This window comes from Schistocerca americana, chromosome 2 (assembly GCF_021461395.2).
Source record: "Schistocerca americana isolate TAMUIC-IGC-003095 chromosome 2, iqSchAmer2.1, whole genome shotgun sequence".
Taxonomy (NCBI): domain Eukaryota; kingdom Metazoa; phylum Arthropoda; class Insecta; order Orthoptera; family Acrididae; genus Schistocerca; species Schistocerca americana.
In genome coordinates, this window is record NC_060120.1 from 98,062,725 (window position 1) to 98,084,205 (window position 21,481).

Genomic DNA, 21,481 nt, shown 5'->3' on the forward strand with positions numbered 1-21,481 from the left:
AAATCTCATTCCGATATCTTGAACTGTTCAAAAAACAAATGAGAAGTTATGTATTATACATGTCACCACGCATATAATCTAATACTGATTCACATAATCCTCATATTTATCAATGTGGGTAGATCAGTACTAGTCACAATGTGTTGCTAGTTTACACTATGCAAGTAAATGCAGTGCCTTCTTCTGTCAGTTAGAGTATAATTTGACATTTTCCATGTCTGTAAAGGTTATCCTTCATGATGGGATTTGCAGAAAACTGTGTGTGATTAATTAATTAAATAATTGAAAGGAATCAGGTTTTTGAAGACTTCACTGTTAACATGAGCATGTAGGGCTAAACAGATAAACCATTACTGCAAGCAGCACATGAATCGGTACAGCTACTTTTACTGACATGCACTGATAAAGCTACTTCTTGTAAATGGTTCTAAGAGCAATAAAAGAGGAGTTGGAAGTGTCACTGACAAACACAATGATCTTATCTTTTGCCCTTTCACAAATCAGTTTATTATTCCTGGAGTACTTTAGCATATTAGTACAAGTAATTGAGAGGACCAGAAGGACTGTCTTTTTAAGATGTATATAGATTAGATTAGATTAATACTAGTTCCATGGATCATGAATACGATATTTCGTAATGATGTGGAACGAGTCAAATTTTCCAATACATGACATAATTAGGTTAATTTGACAACATACTTAAGTTAATATAACAACTTTATTTTTTGTGTTTTTTGTTTTTCTTTATTTTTTATTTTTATTTTTAAAATTTTTTTTTTCTTAATTTATATCTAAAAATTCCTCTATGGAGTAGAAGGAGTTGTCATTCAGAAATTCTTTTAATTTCTTCTTAAATACTTGTTGGTTATCTGTCAGACTTTTGATACTATTTGGTAAGTGACCAAAGACTTTAGTGCCAGTATAATTCACCCCTTTCTGTGCCAAAGTTAGATTTAATCTTGAATAGTGAAGATCATCCTTTCTCCTAGTATTGTAGTTATGCACACTGCTATTACTTTTGAATTGGGTTTGGTTGTTAATAACAAATTTCACAAGAGAGTATATATACTGAGAAGCTACTGTGAATATCCCTAGATCCTTAAATAAATGTCTGCAGGATGATCTTGGGTGGACTCCAGCTATTATTCTGATTACACGCTTTTGTGCAATAAATACTTTATTCCTCAGTGATGAATTACCCCAAAATATGATGCCATATGAAAGCAATGAGTGAAAATAGGCGTAGTAAGCTAATTTACTAAGATGTTTATCACCAAAATTTGCAATGACCCTTATCGCATAAGTAGCTGAACCGAACGTTTCAGGAGATCATCAATGTGTTTCTTCCAATTTAATCTCTCATCAATGGACAAACCTAAAAGTTTTGAATATTCTACCTTAGCTATATGCTTCTGATTAAGGTCTATATTTATTAATGGCGCCATACCATTCCCTGTACGGAACTGTATGTACTGTGTCTTATCAAAATTCAGTGAGAGTCCGTTTACAAGGAACCACTTAGTAATTTTCTGAAAGACAGTATTGACAATTTCATCAGTTAATTCTTGTTTCTCAGGTGTGATTACTATACTTGTATCATCAGCAAAGAGAACTAACTTTGCCTCTTCATGAATATAGAATGGCAAGTCATTAATATATAATAAGAACAACAAAGGACCCAAGACTGACCCTTGTGGAACCCAATTCTTGATTTGTTCCCAGTTTGAGGAATGTGCTGATCTTTGCATGTTACGAGAACTACTTATTTCAACTTTCTGCACTCTTCCAGTTAGGTACGAATTAAACCATTTGTGCACTGTCCCACTCATGCCACAATACTTGAGCTTGTCTAGCAGAATTTCACGATTTACACAATCAAAAGCCTTTGAGAGATCACAAAAAATCCCGATGGGTGGTGTTCGGTTAATCAGATCATTCAAAATTTGACTGGTGAAAGCATATATGGCATTTTCTGTTGAAAAACCTTTCTGGAAACCAAACTGACATTTTGTTAGTACTTCATTTTTACAGATATGTGAAGCTACTCTTGAATACATTACTTTCTCAAAAATTTTGGATAAAGCTGTTAGAAGTGAGATTGGACGGTAATTGTTGACATCAGATCTATCCCCCTTTTTATGCAAAGGTATAACAATAGCATATTTCAGTCTATCAGGGAAAATGCCCTGTTCCAGTGAGCTATTACACAGGTGGCTGAGAATCTTACTTATCTGTTGAGAACAAGCTTTTAGTATTTTGCTGGAAATGCCATCAATTCCATGTGAGTTTTTGCTTCTAAGCAAGTTTATTATTTTCCTAATTTCAGAGGGAGAAGTGGGTGAGATTTCAATTGTATCAAATTGCATAGGTATGGCCTCTTCCATTAACAGCCTAGCATCTTCTAATGAACAGCTGGATCCTACTATATCCACAACATTTAGAAAATGATTATTAAAAATATTTTCAACTTCTGACTTTTTGTTCGTAAAGTTTTCATTCAATTTGATGGTAATACTGTCTTCCTCTGCTCTTGGTTGACCTGTTTCTCTTTTAATAATATTCCAAATTGTTTTAATTTTATTATCAGAGTTGCTGATTTCAGACATGATACACATACTCCTGGATTTTTTAATAACTTTTCTTAATATAACACAGTAGTTTTTATAATTTTTGATAGTTTCTGGGTCACTACTCTTTCTTGCTGTCAGATACATTTCCCTTTTCCGGTTACAAGATATTTTTATACCCTTAGTAAGCCATGGTTTGTTACAAGGTTTCTTACGAGTATATTTAACTATTTTCTTGGGGAAGCAGTTTTCAAATGCATTTACAAAAATGTCATGAAATAAATTATATTTTAAATTGGCATCAGGTTCACGGTACACCTCATCCCAGTCTAACTGCTGTAGGCTTTCCCTGAAATTTGCAATTGTTAAATCGTTGACTGAACGTACTACTTTGGAGGACTGTTTAGTATTGCTGAATGGAGCTATGTCATATATTGTAACTAGCTGAGCACCATGATCAGAAAGACCATTCTCAACAGGCTGAGCATTTATCTGGTTAAACTTATCTTGGTCTATAAAGAAGTTATCTATCAGTGAGCTGCTATCCTTTACCACCCGAGTAGGAAAATCAATAACAGGTCAAATTGAAAGAACCGAGTAATACTTCAAGGTCATTTTTCCTATTACCCTCTTTCAGAGAATCTACATTGAAGTCCCCACAAATAATAATTTGCTTCCCCCTGTCTGACAGATAGCACAACAAGGAGTCCAATTTTTTCAGAAATAGACGAAAATTTCCTGATGGGGACCTATATACAGTTACAATTATAAATGTGCCTTTATTTAATTTAAGCTCACAGGCACATGCTTCTATATGTTTCTCTACACAAAACTTTTTTGTTTCTATACTTTTTGCACAATGATAACTTTTGACATATATGGCAACTCCTCCTTTCTCCATATTTTCTCTCATTACATGTGCAGAGAGCTTATATCCACTTACATTTACCTTATCCATATCAGTAACAATGTGATGCTCAGACAGGCATAGTATATCTATTTCATTCTCAGCTTCTAAATCTTCTAACCAAACCAGAAGCTTATCTACTTTATTCTTTAAACTCCCAATATTTTGATGAAATATACTTACATTATTTTTAATTATACATTTATGAGAACCTTTCCTTATTCTAACATTTGCAGTACTCTCCTGTCTGAGTTTCTCATTGTACTTAGTCCTGACCAGTGGTCACATGGTGTTCAGAGAGGCAGATTATGTCAACTGGGTTGGGTGACTTTAATTCATCAATGCAATTACCTAGGACTGAGATACAACTTGGTGGAGATAAAATTTCTGGTGATTGGTGAAAATTTATAATTGATAGCTGTGATTGGTGATCAAATGTGCTAGAATTGTGCTGTTTAATTTCTTTCCTAAACTGAAGATTTGTTTCAATCCTGACCTCTCGTAGAACTTGACATCTTTCTGTCTTACCTATCCTAAAAAAGGTGCTGCTCCAACACCTGTAACCACTGGTATTTTACCATTCATGGCAGTGCCTCCCCCCCTTAAATTTCCTGCTATTACCCAAGCCAGTTTCCCCTTCCCTTTCCTGTTGAGATGTAGGCCGTGCCTGGTATAGTCCCACCTACTGAGATAATCAACAGGAACCACACCAATATGAGCTCCCGCACCCGACCCAAGCAGCCGTTCCAACTCCAAATTAACTCTCCCAACAGAAGAGTTCAAATGAGGCCAGTCATGGCATCTCAGGACAGATACAAATTCAACATTGGTGTGTCTCGATGCCGACGCAATCTTTACCAGGTCACACTCTATACTGTACCCAGGATCTCTGTCGATGCTGTTCCCTGGCCCTCCCACAATAACCATGGTGTCTTCCCTGGTAAATCCTTTACAGAGTGAACCTAAATCCTCTGTCACCTGATCCAGACTAGCACTTGGTTTGAAAAAATTTGTGACCTGGTATTCTGGTCCTAATTCCTCCTGCAGAAGTTGGCCTACACCTCTGGCATGAGAACTGCCTAACAACAAAACTTTCTTCCTTTTCGATGACTTTCCTACATTCTTTTTCAATTTCCTATTGAAAGTTTGTTGTGTCCTGTCTACACCTACCTCTGCTTGAGGCTCATCAGTTTCTAACTGAAGCAACAGGTCAAACTTATTTTTTACATTCACCACAAAACTGTCAGACTCAGTTCTAGGCCTGTTCCTTCTGCTACCTGTTGCCACTTCCCACCTCTCTTTGCCCTTCTCCCTCCTTAACCTGTCCAAATCTTCCCTAGCCTGATCTAGCTCAGCCTGAAGGGCAGCAATTTTTGTCTGTGCTAGGATCTTTGTCCTCCTATAGTTCAAATTCCACTGAAGTATAAGTGTCATCTTTCAGGGACGTTTCTTACTTAACCTATGTCAGAGGTAGCTGGTGTTTAAAATACAATGGTTTTACATCCTTATTCTTCATTTTCAACTTATTTTTGAGTGAAATTTCACCTTCCGTGATGAGGGAGTAATGGTTTTGCTGAGGATACATTATCTTTGCTCACTTCTATTTTGGCTGTTAGAGGCTGACAGACCCCTTTGATCGCTTCAGTTGTCTCCAAATCCATTATGAATTAATTATCTTCACAATACGGCCTTGCATGCACATCTGCTCATGCTATCTGTGGTTTCAATATTAATTATTTCTCTGCCTGTGTGATTCTTGAAGTTTTCCAAGAGAAATGGGCAATCCACAAGGTTTTGGGATTGCAGCCAGATAATGTCAATGGCCTCCACCTGACATCCAGGCAGCTATCTTCAAGTGAATTTTACACTGAACAATGCTGGTATGTATCACTAAGTGTACACCAAAAATCATTGTAGTGGCACATACACATAAACAACGAGTGCCCTCTGTTGAGTTTAGCACCCTCTGTTGAATATCACTCACTCAGAGGTGCACAGGCGCACTCACAGAAGTGAAATTGCATACATGTTCTCTGTAGAATTGTGGGTCAATCAAGTTAAAATTTAATTTAGTTAGCCTTTCCTTCTCATCTTGTTCAGTAAGTCTCCCCGACATGTGATTCTGGGTGACTCTTCCAAAATCTACCACTTTTCCTAGACCTCTCCAGTGCTTTTTCTTCACTGCTCTTTCTTCCCCTTCAAACCTTCTGCCTGAAGGAGGAGCCACTGGCTTCAAAAGCTTGCCCAATTATAACCTTATTTTATGTGTGTGTTCTACTGCCACTTCGTGAGTAGATTTTTTATCTATCCAATTACATTAATTTAGTTAGTTACTTACATGTTCCATGGATAATTTTGCACGATGGAACATACTGATGTGGAATGAGTCATTTTACATTTACATCACAAAGTAATTTGTGCATTCTGAATATTTCTATTTTTTTCCAAAAATAAAAAGAAAGATACAAAGATGTGAATCAGTAATTCCTACCCCACTATCTTTCACAAATTTCAGTAACAGATATTCTTCTTTGGAATAGGAGGAGTTGTCAAGAAGAAACTCTCTCAGTTTTTTATCAAGTTTTACTTTGCTGGCTGTCAAGACATTTTATATAACTGGGTAAGTAATCAAAAATTTTTGTGACAGCATTGTGCACCCATTTTTGTGCTAAAGACAATCTTAATGTAGAGTAATGATGATCATTTTCTCTTCTGGTATTGCAATTATGTACCTCATTGTTCCTTTTGAACTGTAGTGGATCATTGTCCATACCACCAAGCACTAGCACCAATTATTAGGTTACTAGTGCGAACAGGCAGCTTTATCATGAAACAGAGGATGACGATGAGGACAAAGACTGCAACTGGCGCAGCACACAAAAAAAGGTATGACACTAATCAGGCCACATGGTGACACAAGACGTATTTCCAAGGAATGTGGAATCAGCCAGAGGAGTGTCATTCACATCTCTCATTGACATAAATTCTGCTCTTACCATTTGTCACTACATCAGGCACTCAGAGGACGTGGTTTCGAAAGTCATATACAACTTTGTTGGTTTGCTCTGCAGTGTCTGGGAGATACTTTTTCCAAAATGTGTTTCTTACCAATGAAGCAACTATTATGAACTACAATAAAGTAAATTTAGATAACTTGCACAACTGGGCAGTTGCAAATCACCACTGGCTTATCAGATATAATACCAACAACTGTGGAGTGTTAACATATGGCGTGACATTATAAGGAATTCCATTGCGGGGGCCTTAATTCAGTCAAAGCATATTAAATGGAAATACATACACACACTTTCTTACAAACATCCTACCTGTTCTTCTAGAAGAGCTACCATTGGATAAGCGACAGTGTATGTGGTTCCAACGCGACAGCTGCCCAGCTCACTCTCCTCATGTTGCAATGCAAATACTAAATGAAAAGGTTTCTGACCACTGAATAGGATGGAATGCTGCAGTATGATGGTTAGCCTGGTTGCCTGATTTGACTCCCCTTGATTTCTTTCTACGGGGGAACTCTAAAAGATACAGCCTCCTGCAAAGCCCCAAATATGATTGCCACATCATGCAACAGAATAAAATCCAATGTATTTTCATCTATTAATCTATCTCTTGGACAGCGATTGCAGATATGCTTTCCAGTCAATGGTAAAAAATTTAAGCACATGTCTAAGTAAAGTGTATAATTATGTTTTGCAAAGAAGAGTATTTTTTTGTGAGTGACAAGTCATCAGTCATTCTGAATAAAATGTTTATATCTTAAACCATTACACCAACGACCTGAAAACAGCTTTCGCATCCCGCAACTACCCTCCCGACCTGGTACAGAAGCAAATAACCAGAGCCACTTCCTCATCCCCTCAAACCCAGAACCTCCCACAGAAGAACCCCAAAAGTGCCCCACTTGTGACAGGATACTTTCCGGGACTGGATCAGACTCTGAATGTGGCTCTCCAGCAGGGATACGACTTCCTCAAATCCTGCCCTGAAATGAGATCCATCCTTCACGAAATCCTCCCCACTCCACCAAGAGTGTCTTTCCGCCGTCCACCTAACCTTCGTAACCTCTTGGTACATCCCAATCAAATCCCCAAACCACATTCCCTACCCTCTGGCTCCTACCCTTGCAACTGACCCCAGTGTAAAACCTGTCCCATGCACCCTCCCACCACCACCTTCTCCAGTCCTGTAACCCGGAACGTGTACACCATCAAAGGCAGAGCCACGTGTGAAAGCACCCACGTGATTTACCAACTGACCTGCCTACACTGTGAAGCTTACTAAGTGAGAATGACCAGCAACCAACTGTCCATTCGCATGAACGGACACAGGCAGACAGTGTTTGTTGGTAATGAGGATCACCCTGTGGGTAAACATGCCTTGGTGCACGGCCAGCACTTCTTGGCACAGTGTTACACTGTCCGGGTTATCTGGATACTTCCCACTAACACCAACCTATTAGAGCTCTGGAGATGGGAACTTGCCCTTCAATATATCCTCTCTTCCCGTTACCCACCAGGCCTCAACCTCCGCTAATTTCAAGTTGCTGCCGCTCATACCTCACCTGTCATTCAACAACATCTTTGCCTCTGTACTTCCGCCTCGACTGACATCTCTGCCCAAACTCTTTGCATTTACACATGTCTGCTTGTGTCTGTATATGTGCGGATGGATATGTGTGTGTGTGTGTGTGCGCGAGTGTATACCTGTCCCTTTTTCCCCCTAAGGTAACTCTTTCCGCTCCCGGGATTGGAATGACTCCTTAGCCTCTCCCTTAAAACCCACATCCTTTCGTCTTTCCCTCTCCTTCCCTCTTTCCTGATGAAGCAACCGTGGGTTGCGAAAGCTTGAATTTTGTGTGTGTTAGATTAGATTAGATTAGATTAATACTAGTTCCATGGATCATGAATACGATATTTCGTAATGATGTGGAACGAGTCGAATTTTCCAATACATGACATAATTAGGTTAATTTAACAACATACTTAAGTTAATATAACTACTTTTTTTGTGTTTTTTTATTTTTATTTTTTTTTTATTTATTTAATATTTTTTTTCTTAATTTATATCTAAAAATTCCTCTATGGAGTAGAAGGAGTTGTCATTCAGAAATTCTTTTAATTTCTTCTTAAATACTTGTTGGTTATCTGTCAGACTTTTGATACTATTTGGTAAGTGACCAAAGACTTTAGTGCCAGTATAATTCACCCCTTTCTGTGCCAAAGTTAGATTTAATCTTGAATAGTGAAGATCATCCTTTCTCCTAGTATTGTAGTTATGCACACTGCTATTACTTTTGAATTGGGTTTGGTTGTTAATAACAAATTTCATAAGAGAGTATATATACTGAGAAGCTACTGTGAATATCCCTAGATCCTTAAATAAATGTCTGCAGGATGATCTTGGGTGGACTCCAGCTATTATTCTGATTACACGCTTTTGTGCAATAAATACTTTATTCCTCAGTGATGAATTACCCCAAAATATGATGCCATATGAAAGCAATGAGTGAAAATATGCGTAGTAAGCTAATTTACTAAGATGTTTATCACCAAAATTTGCAATGACCCTTATTGCATAAGTAGCTGAACTCAAACGTTTCAGCAGATCATCAATGTGTTTCTTCCAATTTAGCCTCTCATCAATGGACATACCTAAAAATTTGGAATATTCTACCTTAGCTATATGCTTCTGATTAAGGTCTATATTTATTAATGGCGTCATACCATTCACTGTACGGAACTGTATGTACTGTGTCTTATCAAAATTCAGTGAGAGTCCGTTTACAAGGAACCACTTAGTAATTTTCTGAAAGACAGTATTGACAATTTCATCAGTTAATTCTTGTTTCTCAGGTGTGATTACTATACTTGTATCATCAGCAAAGAGAACTAACTTTGCCTCTTCACGAATACAGAATGGCAAGTCATTAATATATAATAAGAACAACAAAGGACCCAAGACTGACCCTTGTGGAACCCCATTCTTGATTGTTCCCCAGTTTGAGGAATGTGCTGATCTTTGCATGTTACGAGAACTACTTATTTCAACTTTCTGCACTCTTCCAGTTAGGTACGAATTAAACCATTTGTGCACTGTCCCACTCATGCCACAATACTTGAGCTTGTCTAGCAGAATTTCATGATTTACACAATCAAAAGCCTTTGAGAGATCACAAAAAATCCCAATGGGAGGTGTTCGGTTATTCAGATCATTCAAAATTTGACTGGTGAAAGCATATATGGCATTTTCTGTTGAAAAACCTTTCTGGAAACCAAACTGACATTTTGTTAGTATTTCATTTTTACAGATATGTGAAGCTACTCTTGAATACATTACTTTCTCAAAAATTTTGGATAAAGCTGTTAGAAGGGAGATTGGACGGTAATTGTTGACATCAGATCTATCCCCCTTTTTATGCAAAGGTATAACAATAGCATATTTCAGTCTATCAGGGAAAATGCCCTGTTCCAGAGAGCTATTACACAGGTGGCTGAGAATCTTACTTATCTGTTGAGAACAAGCTTTTAGTATTTTGCTGGAAATGCCATCAATTCCATGTGAGTTTTTGCTTTTAAGCAAGTTTATTATTTTCCTAATTTCAGAGGGAGAAGTGGGTGAGATTTCAATTGTATCAAATTGCATAGGTATGGCCTCTTCCATTAACAGCCTAGCATCTTCTAATGAACAGCTGGATCCTACTATATCCACAACATTTAGAAAATGATTATTAAAAATATTTTCAACTTCTGACTTTTTGCTCGTAAAGTTTTCATTCAATTTGATGGTAATGCTGTCTTCCTCTGCTCTTGGTTGACCTGTTTCTCTTTTAATAATATTCCAAATTGTTTTAATTTTATTATCAGAGTTGCTGATTTCAGACATGATACACATACTCCTGGATTTTTAATAACTTTTCTTAATATAACACAGTGTCTCTATCAACATACCAATACTTCCGTTTGGTAAGTTACATCATCTTTGTTTTTAGATATATTTTTCCCACGTGGAATGTTTCCCTCTATTATATTCATATCATTAATTTGAATAAAATGTTTAGTTTATATAAACTGTATTCCATCCAATTACAATTTTGTGTATCATCTATAGAAAAATCTGTCCAACAGCAGATGTTTTACCTTTAAGAAGCATTCAGGCAATTACATTTCTTTCGAATTTAAAAATATTAATTCAGTAGTTTCTTTTTTCTGTGGATAGGGCTGTCTATCATTATGAAGTATGAATGACTGATGCTTCTGCTGCAGCTTTGACAATTTAGCAGCAAAAGAGATGGTTTAAATGCAAAACTGCCTGACAAAATTACAGCTGTTCTACAAAAACCTGAAACAGTTTTCCTAGGTCCATCTCATGTGCAAGAAGCTAGCATATGCTGTACAGAAATCATAGCTGACCCTGTGTCTGTGTCATACAGGAAATGAGGTTTTAACTTATTAGCATATGCTATCTTGGTACATAGAATGACAAAACCTGATTTGAGCACTCTGATTGGCAGTGTTTGCATTGCAACAGTCAACTCTGCTTTCCCATTTTGTACATTTATTGGATTATTTTGTAACTGTGTCTGAGCACAAGAAGGTGGAACATATAAATAGGGGAACAAAGAATACAGACTTAGAGCAGCTAACTTAGAACTTGTACTCTGGACAAATGTTTCTTAAAACATGAACTGTAGGAAGAGCTCCTTTGTTGCAACCAGACTTTAGCCATTCAAGAAATTGTTGGGTTGACTTAGTCCAGGAAGGAAGGAGTGTAGCAGCAGGGACACAAGACAGGACCTGACACCAAAATCCAAATGCATACTGAAATCTGCAAGCTCATCACTTATGCCATGCCAGCAGCTCCGTAATCACGACCTGCTCACTTGGGAAGTAACCAGCATTTTCATACATTTTATGGCACTTAGTGTACCACATACATGACCTCAACTGCAACAAGGACTGCCTCGTCTTGTATCAAAGCTGGCTGCTTCGAATTGGCACCTTCTATGTGTCAGCTGTCCACAGTTCGCTTTCTTGCGGTAGCGTTCTCGCTTCCCGCGCACGGGTTCGATTCCAGGCAGGGTCAGGTATTTTTCCTGCCTCGAGATGACTGGGTGTTGTCGTGTCATCATCATCATCATCATTCATACCCATTATGGTCGGAGGAAGGCAATGGCAAACCACCTCTGTTAGGACCTTGCCTAGTCAGCAGTGTGGGTCTCCCACATCGTCTCCTACGATCCTCTGTGTATGGGACCTTATCAGCATCATCATCATCATCATCATCATCATCATGTGTCAGCTGCCACCGCAAGGCTGTCAACATTCTTTCTACTGACTGCTGCCACCAAATGGGGCACAGTCCAAACCTACCCCCTCCCAGTCACAAAGTCATTGGGGCAACTACCAGCTCCTAACATTCACTTCAGCTGGGCAGGAGACATCCACCCCATCAGCAGTGCGACAACATATAGCTGCCACATCTGATGCAGTACTACTGAGGTATGCCGACCATGCAAGACCTTGCCACTACAGAAGTCAACCAGCTGGGCAACTTCACTGCACTCAGCCCGTCTCAGTCACAGCCTTGCAGTTGATGCTGTACCTATGACGCAGCTGCCAACACTGCCCCCATGCTCTGAACCGATGACTGGTGCCTCATTGCTCAGGCCCGTGACAGCCAACACTCTCCCGCCACCTAAACAGAACTGCTTGCTGACATATATGTCACGACCTCCTGGTCTAAAGCATGAACAGATGGGCACCCCCAAAATATTGAAGATGCTACTGACCACCTTGTGCCTGCAGTAAAGTCAAGTACCATGGCAAGCAACTTGCATCGCAGCAGCATGTGAAGCACCACTAGCTGCCTGCCTCATCTGCTGCACTGACGGGAAATAGTTTGAGGCCGCGGCAAACTGAGCTGGAAAAGAGGGTGCACCCACACAAATTCAGTTTTAATGGACTAATAAAAAATTGTTAATGTTCGTCGATTGTTTCTCTGCAACTTCCCACTAGCCAAACCATCGAACCCACAATGCCTAGGTGGGAGAGCCATCACGTTCTGACATCTAAAATGCTCTTCCACTCCTCAGTAGGAGTTATTGCACCCATGACCCGCTACACTCCTACCCATGGTGGAATGTCTACGTAAAGTCTCTAAAACTGGGTCTGAAAAAGTTTTGCGGCAATGTTTGCTACATTGTTTGCGATTTCCACTGCTTATCAATGTTTGCAACATTCTATCTACTACACAAAGTGAATATGTAATGAGAAATGTTTGCCACCATCTTCAATGTTGATGATGATGGAAATATACTCACAGAAATGATTGTTATTAGTGTGGCTGAGGACAACAAAGTTGCAAACATGTTGTGAACTTTGTCAGGAACAATGTTGCGAAGGAAAACACGTCATTAAGTTAAGTGTAGACCTTAAGGCAATAGAATTTCAGAGCTATGAAAACTACTGTTAAGGCTCAGAACTTCTGCTTTAATGCTCATAAATAAAATAAAAAAAAATAATTGTGTTTTCTGTGTAAACTTCTCTGATCATAAATTTTAAATTTTTTCAACCAGGTACAAAGTTTAGAATTTTTCATTTTAGCTGGAGGTGAGACATGGCTGTAAAATGTTAATAAAGCATTAAACTTTTTGGCTCACATGCATAAAACTTACGATAAGATCATTTCACATGATTTCTGGTGTCACCAAGTGTTGAGTTATGTGGTTGTGTCAAACATTTTTACGTTTTACTAAGATACAAACCTGACTGTCACATCTAATTCAGATGGGATCATGAATTCCCTTACACAGCAATTTTTTAACACATGTAAAGCACAAGTTGGTGATGACGATAGAGCCTCAAAGAACCTAATACACATCTGTGGACTAGTAACAGCAAAGTATTTGCTAACAAGAGAAGATACCAGTTTTGACATTATCATTCAGAAATCCCCCCCCCCCCCATGAACTATGGACCTTGCCGTTTGTGGGGGAGGCTTGCGTGTCTCAGTGATACAGATAGCCATACCGTAGGTGCAATCACAACAGAGGGGTATCTATTGAGAGGCCAGACAAACGTGTGGTTCCTGAAGAGGGGCAGCAGCCTTTTCAGTAGTTGCAGGGGCAGCAGTCTGGATGATTGACTGATCTGGCCTTGTAACACTAACCAAAATGGCCTTGCTGTGCTGGTACTGCAAACGGCTGAAAGAAAGGGGAAACTACAGCCATACTTTTTCCCGAGGGCATGCAGCTTTACTGTATGGTTAAATGATGATGGCGTCCTCTGGGGTAAAATATTCCAGAGGTAAAATAGTCCCCCCTTCGGATCTCCGGGGGGGGGGGGGGGACTACTCAAGAGGATGTCATTATCAGGAGAAAGAAAACTGGCTTCTACGGATCGAAGTGTGGAATGTCAGTTCTCTTAATCGAGCAGGTAGGTTAGAAAATTTAAAAAGGGAAATGGATAGGTTAAAGTTAGTTTTAGTGGGAATTAGTGAAGTTCAGTGGCAGGAGGAACAAGACTTCTGGTCAGGTGACTACAGGGTTATAAACCCAAAATCAAAATAGGGGTAATGCAGGAGTAGGTTTATAATGAATAGCAAAATAGGAATGCGGGTAAGCTACTACAAACAGCATAGTGAACGCATTATTGTGGCCAAGATAGATATGAAGCCCATGACTACAACAGTAATACAAGTTCATATGCCGACTAGAAATGAAAGAGGAAGCTGCCTGGTAGAATTTTGCACAGAGCATAACTTAATCATAGCTAACACTTGGTTCAAGAATCATGAAAGAAGGTTGTATACATGGAAGAAGCCTGGAGATACTGACAGGTTTCAGACAGATTATATAATGGTAAGACAGAGATTTAGGAGCCAGGTTTTAAATTGCAAGACATTTCCAGGGGCAGATGTGGACTCCGAACACAATCTGCTGGTTATGAACTGTACATTAAAACTGAAGAAACTACAAAAAGGTGGTAATTGAAGGAGATGGGACCTGGATAAACTGACTAAACCAGAGGTTGTACAGAGTTTCAGGGAGAGCATAAGGGAACAATTGACAAGAATGGGGAAAAGAAATACAGTAGAAGAAGAATGGGTAGCTTTGAGGGATGAAGTAGTGAAGGCAGCAGAGGATCAAGTAGGTAAAAAAATATTGAATTTAATTGATGAAAGGAGAAAATACAAAAATGCAGTAAATGAAGCACGCAAAAAGGAATACAAACGTCTCAAAAATGAGATCGACAAGAAGTGCGAAATGGCTAAGCAGGGATGGCTAGAGGACAAATATAAGGATGTTGAGGCTTATCTCACTAGGGGTAAGATAGATATCGCCTACAGGAAAATTAAAGAGACCTTTGGAGATAAGAGAACCACTTGTATGAATATCAAGAGCTCAGATGGAAACCCAGTTCTAAGCAAAGAAGGGAAAGCAGAAAGGTGGATGGAGTATACAGAGGGTCTATACAAGGGCGATGTACTTGAGGACAATACTATGGAAATGGAAGAGGATGTAGATGAAGATGAAATGGGAGATATGATACTGCGTGAAGAGTTTGACAGTGCACTGAAAGACCTGAGTCGAAACAAGGCCCTGGGAGTAGACAACATTCCATTAGAACTACTGACAGCCTTGGGAGAGACAGTCCTGACAAAACTCTACCATCTGGTGAGCAAGATGTATGTGACAGGCGAAATACCCTCAGACTTCAAGAAGAATATAATAATTCCAATCCCAAAGAAAGCAGGTGTTGACAGATGTGAAAATTACCGAACTATCAGTTTAATAAGTCACGGCTGCAAAATACTAACGCGAATTCTTTACAGACGAATGGAAAAACTAGTAGAAGCCGACCTCGGGGACGATCAGTTTGGATTCCATAGAAATATTGGAACACGTGAGGCAATACTGACCTTACGACTTATCTTAGATGAAAGATTAAGGAAAGGCAAAACTACGTTTCTAGCAATTGTAGACTTAGAGAAAGCTTTTGACAATGTTGACTGGAATACTCTCTTTCAAATTCTGAAGGTGGCAGGGGTAAAATACAGGGAGCAAAAGGCTATTTACAATTTGTACAGAAACCAGATGGCAGTTATAAGAGTCGAGGGGTATGAAAGGGAAGCAGTGGTTGGGAAGGGAGTGAGACAGGGTTGTAGCCTCTCCCCAATGTTATTCAATCTCTATATTGAGCAAGCAGTGAAGGAATCAAAAGAAAAATTCGGAGTAGGTATTAAAATCCATGGAGAAGAAATAATAACTTTTAGGTTCACCGATGACATTGTAATTCTGTCAGAGACAGCAAAGGACTTGGAAGAGCAGCTGAACGAAATGGACAGTGTCTTGAAAGGAGAGTATCAGATGAACATCAACAAAAGCAAAACGAGGATAATGGAATGTAGACGAATTAAGTCGAGTGATGCTGAGGGAATCAGATTAGGGAATGAGACACTTAAAGTAGTAAAGGAGTTTTGCTATTTGGGGAGCAAAATAACTGATGATGGTCGAAGTAGAGAGGATATAAAATGTAGACTGTCAATGGCAAGGAAAGCATTTCTGAAGAAGAGAAATTTGTTAACATCGAGTACAGATTTAAGTGTCAGGAAGTTGTTTCTGAAAGTATTTGTATGGAGTGTAGCCATGTATGGAAGTAAAACATGGATGATAAATAGTTTGGACAAGAAGAGAATAGAAGCTTTCAAAATGTGGTGCTACAGAAGAATGCTGAAGATTAGATGGGTAGATCACATAACTAATGAGGAAGTACTGAATAGAATTGGGGAGAAGAGGAGCTTGTGGCACAACATGAGTAGAAGAAGGGCTTGGTTGGCAGAACATGTTCTGAGGCATCAAGGGATCACTAATTTGGTATTGGAGGGCAGCGTGGAGGGTAAAAATCGTAGAGGGAGACCAAGAGATGAATACACCAAACAGATACAGAAGGATGTAGGTTGCAGTTGGTACTGGGAGGTGAAGAAGCTTGCACAGGATAGAGTAGCATGGAGAGCTGCATCAAACCAGTCTCAGGACTGAAGACCACAACAACAACAACATTCAGAAATCTGTTTTTTAAATTAATGGTGGTGGTGGTTGTTGGGATGTTTAAGGGGGACTAAACAGCTAAGCTCATCAGTCCCCCTTAAATTAATGTTTGACTTAATTATCACATTCTGTAGATGCCATCCCAGAGAAACAGCTGTAGGAAACAGATTCTGTGTGCCATAAAAATGCTTAACAATAATCAAAGTTATATTCAATTGCTGCCTACACAGGTCATAAATTAAAAATTGCAAGGACACCTTTAATCCAAGAATACATGCCCTAATGCTAACAAAACCTTGAAATGAGTTAATTAAATAATTTGTATAATGAGTAGTTAATAAGATGCATTTGTAACTTTTTTCTCATTTCAGGGATCAACAGTTTTTTGCTTCTATCAGTTGTGCTGTGAAAGTCTTTGAACAGAAATACAAAATGACATGAATCATAGACAGTGAGGTAAATTTTACATTTACTGTATATGAAGTCATTTAAATGTACTGAAATGATATGAATCCATCAGTGATTGTGAAATTGATGAATATGCAATGGCATGAAATTAGATCAGTGCACAGTGTAGTAATTTGCTGAACATGCAATGTAACAGATATGTAGCGACAACTCTTTTCCGCTTATTGCAAGCTGTCACTTTGACCTACAAGTTAGCTGAGAATGCTTCCAAACTTGTATCAGGGCCGATTGTATAAAGATTTTAACCTTAGGTTAAGACAGAAAATGATCTCGGATCAAGCTTAACCTCAGAATCTACAATGTATAAATGTTAATCCTAGATCATATTGCTGTGAAGTTGGATCATATTTGATCGATGAAAATTCAAGTTCAAATTCAGATTCAGCTGTAATCATCAGTTTATGGTGTAGTAGCACATCAATTCATCCTTTTGTTTTTAGCAGATACCAACTGAAATAACAAAAATGTTGTTATTAACACAAAAAATGGCAAGTAAATATGCGACTATGCCATTCTCACACCACTGATAAGCGAAATAATTTTTTCTGATCTGGAATGTTAGGTTAAGGAAATTACAGGCTACCATGTGTAATTAATGATCAGTCTGATACCAGCTGTCGGGAGATGACTCACAATTTATGTGGTCAGTTCAAAGGCATTTTATACACACTTAGCAGCAGAGTAAGAAAGGAAAAATTGAAATACTTACAGTGAACAGTTACGTATGGGAATCTTGACAGCATCCAATAACAATTCAACATTACTTACCTATGTTCTCTTTCGGCTCAAGGAGCAGTAACTATGCAATTTGTATTAAATTTTTAACTACAGAATACATCCTTAAACTACATGTGCATTGATAAATAGAACATAAGCAAGTGTTCTGAAATATATTAACCACAGATCCCAATTGCATTCGTCGCAATGGATCACAGGTAGCACAGTGTACTGCAGCACAAAACGTCATATGTTCGAATGCACCTCAATCCTTAATTTTTTTTCATTTGTTACTACTTTCTCTACTTTATTGGTCACAAAGATAATTATAACAACATTACCATGCCATTCCATACCATTGAAACCATACCATACCCTCCGTTTTCCGAGAATTCTGGACCAGTGTTGGGCAAAATTCTGTGTGCAATAACCATATACGATGTGAATTACATTGTTTTCTTTCATTTACATTACAAATATCTGAGCATTCAGATGTGTCCACTGAAGACAACGATGACAAGACCCAACGAGCTCCCGACATGTTCAGTGAGAGGGTGAACCCGCTCTTGGAGTTAAATAACAAGTCATTTAAGATGAGGTTTTGTGTTGAGAAAGGTACTGTAGAACAGTTGCAACTAAGGCTCACAGAAATCTGATGACACCAACCAAACGAATCCAACCACTGACTACAATTGCATGCTGCTGTTAACTTTAAGATTTATTCTATGTGGTGATTTTAATATTGACTTTGCAAAGGATGCCAAAGAAAAGAATGAATTACTGAATCTCTTGCAAACTTTTAACATGAAATCCACCATAGAAACAGCAACTCGTATCACAAAGACTTCACGTTCCACAATTGATCAGATTTTTGTAAATGTAGAAATGAACTATACAATAGAAACACTAAACACAGGATTTGGGGATCACAAAGGTCATAAACTCTGAGTATGGAAACCAAGATACAGCTTAAACACTGCCTAACAACCACCAGTAGAAACTAAAGTAATGAAAATATAAATCACTTTCTTCATTACTTGAGCAAAGAAAGCCGGGAAGAGATTTATAATTGCGAACACACAGATGGAAAATATAATAACTTTATTAACAATTTTTCCTACTATTTTGATCTGTGCTTCCCTCCAACACAGAGGAAAACGTACACAAGGAAAACAAAAATTAAATGGATTACTTCTGGGATTCAAGTACCTTCAAAAAAGATTACTGCACAGGTTGTCCAAACAACTCACATCACCAGAATTTGACTCTTATTACAAAACCTATAAAAATATATTAAAAAATGTTGTGAAACAAGCAAAAATAATGGCAAATGACACATATATAAAAAATCCCACCAATAAGATGAAAGCCACATCAAATTTGTCAGGAAAGAAACTGCAGCAGAACAGATAGACTTCCATAACATTAACTGCCTAATGGTGAACTCAACTGTAATAACTGAACCTACAAAAATTGCAAATAAATTTAATTCCTACTTTACACAGATAGCTGAACATCTTATAAATCAAAATTTATGGTGTACTCCTATAAATCAATCCAGATGTACTATAAATAACAAATCTATTTTTCTATACCACACCAATGAAAAGGTAATAGGCCTACTTAATATAATCAAATAACTGAAGCACAAATTTTCTGTTGGTACTGACAATATCCTCTCATAGCCAGGCCACTAGTCAACATCTGTAACTGGTCTCTATCAGAAGGGGGTGTTCCCAGAAAAATTGAAGATCGCGAAAGTAAAACCCCTGTTGAAGAAAGGGATGAAAACAGAAGTATCAAACTACAGGCCAATCTCACTATTATCTGGTTTTTCCAAAATAATTGAAAAATCTATTATAAAAGACTAATCAGTTTCAGTTTCATAGAAAAAATAATTATTTCTCAGATACTCAACATGGATTCCGATAATCTAAATCCACTGAGACAGCTATCTTTGCATTCCTAAATGAAGCCTTAAATGCAATAGACAATAAAGAACATATCTCAGCCATATTTCTATACCTCTCTAAAGCATTCGATGTCATCAGTCACAACATCTTGCTTCAGAAACTTGAATCTGTAGGTATTAGGGGCCCGGCCTATAAATGGATAAAATCATATCTCCAAAACAAAGAGCAATTAGTTGAGCTCACTATCCAAGAAGGGAACAAAATAAGGTACTACTGCTCAGAAAAGCAGAGCATCAAGTATGGTGTACCACAAGGCTTCATTCTAGGGCCAGTTCTGTTTCTACTCTTTGTAAATGACTTGGAACCGACTAGCCCATGCCATAATTACATAAAATTTGCGGATGACACAAATGTGATGATAAAAGGAAGGACCAAAGAAGAATTACTACATGAGATTAAAAATTGTACCACCCCTCTACAAAACTTCTTGGGATATGGATCCAAGAAGATCTACATACAAAATACATTACAAATAAATTAAATACCATTTGCTATACTATCAAAATTCTTTCTGATTGCACATCGAAAGAGACACTAAAAGACTTCGCCCAGGCAGAATCCTTACTGCGATACGGCATAATCTTTTGGGGAAATGTATCTGCTTGCAAAAGTTGTTTTATACACCAAAAGAGAATTGTAAGAGCCATAAAAAATGCTGCATCAAGAAGCTCATGCAAGCCCTTATTCAAGAAACTACATAACCTTCCACTACCATGTCTGTACATTTTACATGTAATCATATTTGTAAGGAAAATCTTAGAAAATAGCGACAATCTTGTGCCAACTAACCAGAGTATCCACCTATATAATACAAGGAGAAAGCAGGACATACATGTTCAACATGCAAACACAACACTAAAACAGAATGGACCACATCAAACAGGAAACAGACTATACAATAAGCTACCTACAAACATTAAAAGAGTAAAAGACACTTCAAAATTTAAAACTGCGGTCCATAAATATTTATTGCAAAAATGTTATTATAGTATAGATGAATATCTTGAAACATAAAAAGTTATTGCCAAATACTAAGAAAAAGAACATTGAATTACTTGGGCTCAATATAATGTATGGAAGCTGAACCTTCACTTGTGATAATATTATGCCTACAGAAATGTAAATATTCTTGTATGATTTAAAAACATGTATTGTAAATCACAATGACTTGCCAAATATCATATTGTATACTTTGTACAACAAATGATTCTAAGGGAGAATAAAAATGAAATGTAATGTAATGGGTTGTAATGTAATACACGACAGGAACTTTTCAAATAGGGGTCAGTGATCTATTTAAAGCAGATGTAGCAACACCTTGCAGAACTGTTCATAAGATATTGGCCTTATGAGAGAATTAAAGTAACAGCAGATTCTCTCCCTGCCTTTATCTTGTTGGTGACAGTGACTTTATATGACCGCTCCACTCCCCACTCAGTTATATCTTTATACTGACCCAGTACTATTTCCAGCAGCAAATCTTTCTTGTGTCTGTACTGACAGTAGTAGTACACTCAGTGGTACACTTACAACCATGCAGAAAACATCACATAGTAAATTATGTGACATGTTTGTGTGAAGATACAAATGTAGAAGAGTGTTAGGCAGGGGTGCATATATTACAGTACCAATGATCACAATATATGTACATAAACCTCTAGCACCCTGTATATCAATACCAGCAAGTGCTATTCATTCATTCAGAAAACAAGCTTTTCTTACTTGTGGACCAGATTCGTGCTTTGATATGGACAGTGTGTGGCTTGGGCTGGTTTGGGCTTTTTGA

General features: G+C 38.0%; 1 protein-coding gene across 2 annotated transcripts in view; it reads right to left on the bottom strand.

Moving 5' to 3' along the window:
* LOC124589612 (protein FAN-like) overlaps positions 1–21,481 on the bottom strand; it is a 201,822-nt gene that overhangs the window by 179,566 nt on the left and 775 nt on the right. The gene's annotated exons all lie outside the window — the stretch shown is intronic.